Source organism: Benincasa hispida, chromosome 1 (assembly GCF_009727055.1).
Source record: "Benincasa hispida cultivar B227 chromosome 1, ASM972705v1, whole genome shotgun sequence".
Lineage (NCBI taxonomy): Eukaryota > Viridiplantae > Streptophyta > Magnoliopsida > Cucurbitales > Cucurbitaceae > Benincasa > Benincasa hispida.
In genome coordinates, this window is record NC_052349.1 from 20,024,436 (window position 1) to 20,029,631 (window position 5,196).

Sequence of the window (5,196 nt, forward strand, 5' to 3'; positions counted from 1 at the left end):
ACTCTGTGATATACTTGTTGCATGAAAGTTATGAGTATTATGAGCATGTTTGAATTTCTAATCAGTACTGAAATTATGTATGTGATGCATGAATAGACCTATAGGACAGTTTAGCGTCTTGCCTTGACGCATGTTTTATTTCAGAGGACCGATAGATCTAGTTTCATGTTTGATAGTATGCCTACGGGCCGCTAGACATGCATGAGTCGAAAGGTTCACGTTCATATTATTTTTCATGTTTGACGGTGTGCCTACGGGTCACTAGACATGCGTGAGTCGACAGGTTCACGTTCATATTATTTTTCATGATTGACGGTGTGCCTACGGGCCGTTAGACATGCATGAGTCGATAGGTTCACGTTCATGTTATTTTTCATGTTTGACGGTGTGCCTACGGGCCGCTAGACATGTGTGAGCCGACAGGTTCACATTCATGTTATTTTTCCATGTTTGACGGTGTGCCTACGGGCCGCTAGACATGCGTGAATCAACAGGTTCACATTTGTGTTATTTTTCCATGTTTGACGGTGTACCATCAGGCCAATAAACATGCGAGTCAAGGCAAGATAGTACGTCCTTTGGTTTCTTTTTATCATCTAAGACAGATGTAGTTGTTTGAGCCACGGGCCATTATTCTATGCTCGTGGATGCATAGCCTGATCCCGGTAATGGGATCACTTACTGAGTATTTTATACCCAACCTTTCTTAATTTATGTTTTTCAGGTAAAGATAGGAACGGACTGGCGGGTGACGAAAGAGACCTGTGATCGTGCCATATACATGTAAATTGCTTTCGCTCCGCTTACGTTTTCAAGCTATTTAAAAGTTTTGATTTGAAACTCGATGTTGGTCAAAATTTTATTTGTTTAAGTTATTTTTTCTTCATTATTTTAGGGGCCCCGAACAAATATTTTTCTCATTTGTTATTTATTTTGGAGAACTATCTTTATTATTTTAATAAAAATTTATTTTCCTTGATGGTTAAAATGTTTTGAATGTAAATGTGTAATTATGAGTAACGACCCTTACCAGAGTACTCACAAGATTGGGTCGTTACAAAAACTCTTTTTCTGCATCATTCAACAATCTATAAAACTTAGAAGCATTCTCATTAGGTTTTTCATCGTAATCATGCTTATTTGATTCTCCTTTAACAATTCAATTATTCATGTTAAAAGCACCAAAATGATCCTCTAGTATTTCAGAACCATCTTCATCATTAGTGTCATTATCATTTTCTCCTACTTCATAAGTAAAACTTTTTTCACCATGCATTGTCCATCTAGTGTAACTTGGAACTATTCTAACATTAACAAACTTGCTTCAACATCATCTCGAGCCTTAAGTACTGTATTATTGCATCTGCATCTTTTACATGGATAAGATATTTGATTTGACGTTGCATGCATAAATGCAAAACCCAAAACAACTTCTAATTTCGTTTCTATATTCTTGCAATACTCGATTTCCAATTTGCTTCTAATTTTTATCCATGTTATACACTTCTTTGTAAAAAGTGAAAGATTACTTGAACCAAATTAGTACTTGTCTAAAGGTATGTGCTCAAATGGTCCATTGGTTAGTATTGTTCCACACAAGTCATTATTTGAGACATCTCTTAAACAAAGGAGACACAATCTTATTAAATAAAAAAAGAGCATTACCTTTTTGCAAACTAACAAACATACATTATCTCAGTTTCAAATACACACCTCACATTGTTTCGAAATATAAAATTTATATTCAACATATCAATGATAAATGCTTATAAGCTAAAATTTCTACAGACAAATGCTTTAAAGGATTACAATAATCAATGATATTAACCCGATGTTTAGCCTCAACAGGATAAATGCTCCTAATTCCTGGATTTGATAAAAGTATCTTCCTCTCCAAGCTTTTCTTCTACCATATGGTATTGGACAATTCCTTCCTCTTCCTTCCACACCCTTCCATGGCTTTCTTTCCCCGTTTTCCTTTCCTTTCCTCTTCTATATGGTTGTGATCCCTTGTAAGCATCTGATCAATGATTTTACGCCTCATGCTTGAAGAATCAACTTCTTCTCTTATTGTTTTGGCAATTCTTTCTGATTTCAACACACACAAAAAAACAAACGGTTCGTTAGTCATTGAGTTGAATTTAATTGAATCTCATTTGTTTCGATTAAAATTAGGTCGGATTTAGGGGAAAAGGAAATTTTGAATGCGAAAGAATGGAAAAACTTGAAGTGAAATCGATTAAGAATCTGTAGAAACGCACTTCAAGATCTTTTGAGTTCGAAATACGCTTTTTAACAGCAAATTAGGTCAGATTTGGGGGAAAAGGAAATCAAATGTGCAAAGATGGAAAAACTGGAAGTAAAATTGATTAAGAATCGATAGAAACTCACTTCAAGATCTTTGAGTTCGGAGTACGCTTTCAACAGCAAATTAGGTCAAATTTGGGGGGAAAAGAAATCAAATGTGAAAGACCGGGAAAACTCAAAGTAAAATCGATTTAAAAAATTTGTTGAAATCAATGCAAGATCTCCAAGTTCAAAATACGCTTTCCAACAGCAAGTCAGGTCAGATTTGGGGGGAAAAGGAAATCAAACGTGAAAGAAGGGAAAAACTGGAAGTAAAATCGATGAAGAATATGTAGAAACTCACTTCGAGATCTTTGAGTTCGAAATACGCTTTCCAACAGCTATAAGAATCATCTTCTTCTAATAGAGCAATAATCTAAAAGAAATCGCAAAAGATCAATATAAAAACAACACAACACAAAACAAAACAACTTCCTCTGAAGAAATCAATAGACAAACCTGCAAGCTCGTTCTTAGATTTCTCGATCAGAGGCAAGTCTTTGATGGCGTGATTAAGCTTGGTGCAGCTAAACTGCTCGAGCTTTGGAATATAAGCATGGCTTTTGGAAGAACAATGAACAACGGTAGAAGAAAATCTTGGAGAGGAAGATATTATCAAATTTAGCAGGATAAAATCTCTTTCAAAGGTATTTAATAACCTTCGATAAAAGTATATAATTTTCAAAAGGTTTTTAGGATCCTTCGATAAAGAATAGTATCTTTTCCAAAGGTTTATAACATCTTTCAATAAATGTATATCATTTTCAAAGGTGTTTAAATAAGCCTTCGATAAAAAGTAGATATTTATTAAAGGTTTCAACACCTCTGATAAATATGTAAGCTTTTTTAAGATCCTTCGATAAAAATATTATAATATACTTTGATAAATGTGTTGGATCGATATGGCAACTCTAGAGGGGTGAATAGGGTTTAATTAAACTTTTTTTCTAAATTAACCCAATTAAATTAATTAATACACTTTTTATAAATAAAAAAAAATAAATTTATACAACAAATATGATGACAAAAAATGTGATTATTTAATTTTATCAAATTTTAGCAAATAAATAAGAACAAACTAAAAAATACAATAAATTGCTTAAATTAATTGCAAAAATAAAAAGGAAAGAGTTAGAGAAGAAGACACCATAATTTTTATAGTGGTTCGGTCAAACTCGATCTACTCCACTCCCCAAGCGCCTCTTGCGAATTTGAATAAAATCTTTCCGACTCTTTCCACATATTAGAGCCCAACCGTTACACCACCGCTCCTTTTACGGGTTCAAGAGCAAACCCGATCATTTCCACGGTTTATGATCAAACCGTTATAAATGTTGGAATTTTTTAAGAATACAATACAACTCACACTAGAGTGGATTTACAAGTTTAAGCACTCAACAAGTTTATCCTCACAATACAATAACACTCTTTCAAGAATAAGATCAAAAGAAAAAAATTGGGAACTTAGAGAGAGCAACAATGGAACTTTTGAGTTTTAAAGGATTATGAAATGTAAAATTTGGGGAGGAAGATGGTTTATATAGAGATGGAAAATTTTTTAGAAATCATTTGGACCATTGGATACTAGTTGTTAGATACAAATAAAATATAATATTAAATTTCTTTTCTTTTGAAATTCATTTTCTTTTTAAAATTAATCCAAAAAATAAAAAACATACCATGTGTCAAAAACTATCCGTTAGCCACAAACATAAAATTATATTAAATTCATTTTCCTTTTAATTCATTTTCTTTTTAAATTCATTCTCTTTAAAGTCAATCAAAAAACAAAAAAACATACTATGTGTAAAAAACTAGCCGTTAGACACAAACATAAAATAATATTAAATTTATTTTCCTTTTAAATTTCTTTTAAATTTCAATTTTTTTTTTATTTTAAAACAATTCAAAAATCAAAAGTCCATCATATGTTAATCTCTTAATGATCCACCATTCAACCAATATGCTACCATATATCCATATGCAAATGGTCTGATTATGTCACGTCATCCACCACGGTATTTTCTTTATAGACTTGTTTTGGTCATATCGTCTTCGTTTTAGCTCCGATTTGAGTGATTCAAGAGGTGTTGGAATCGTTGTTCCGAGCTCTACACTATGGACATATTAAAACACTAAGATTTTCAGTAATTAAAAATTGAGTTTGTTATCATCAAAATATTGATTAATTAATTAATTAAAATTAATTAATCTTCCAAAAAGCCAACAATCTCCCCTTTTTTATGATGACAAACCATTCAAGAAAAATAGTTTGAAATACATGTAAACCATATGTATCACATAATAAAATTCAACATATCACCATAAAGATCATTCTTGAAATTGATACTAGTAGTTAGATAAAACAAAATATAATATTAAATTCATTTTCTTTTGAAATTCATTTTCTTTTTAAAATTAATAAAAAAAACATATCATGTGTCAAAAACTAGTCGTTAGCCACAAACATAAAATAATATTAAATTCATTTTCATTTTAATTCATTTTCTTTTTAAATTCATTCTCTTTAAAGTCAGTCCAAGAATGAAAAAATATATACCATGTGTAAAAAACTAGCCGTTAGACACAAAACATAAAATAATATTAAATTTATTTCCTTTTAATTTTCTTTTAAACTTCAATTTTTTTTTTTTTATTTTAAACAATCCAAAAATCAAAAGTCCATCATATGTTAATCTCTTTAATGATCCACCATTCAACCAATATGCTGCCACATGTCTACATACAAATGGTCTGGTTATGCCACGTTGTCCACCACGGTATTTTCTCTATATATTTTGTTTTGGTCATATTGTCTTCGTTTTAGCTCCGATTTGAGTGATTCAAGAG

General features: G+C 31.4%; 1 long non-coding RNA gene across 1 annotated transcript; it reads right to left on the minus strand.

Annotated features, from left to right (window-relative positions):
* Positions 1-1,642: 1,642 nt before the first annotated feature.
* LOC120089152 lies at positions 1,643-2,999 on the minus strand. The gene is made up of 3 exons (XR_005485084.1): positions 2,806-2,999; positions 2,651-2,722; positions 1,643-2,088 (listed from the first exon to the last, which is right to left on the minus strand). It is a non-coding gene; the product is annotated as an uncharacterized LOC120089152 (long non-coding RNA).
* Positions 3,000-5,196: the final 2,197 nt, after the last annotated feature.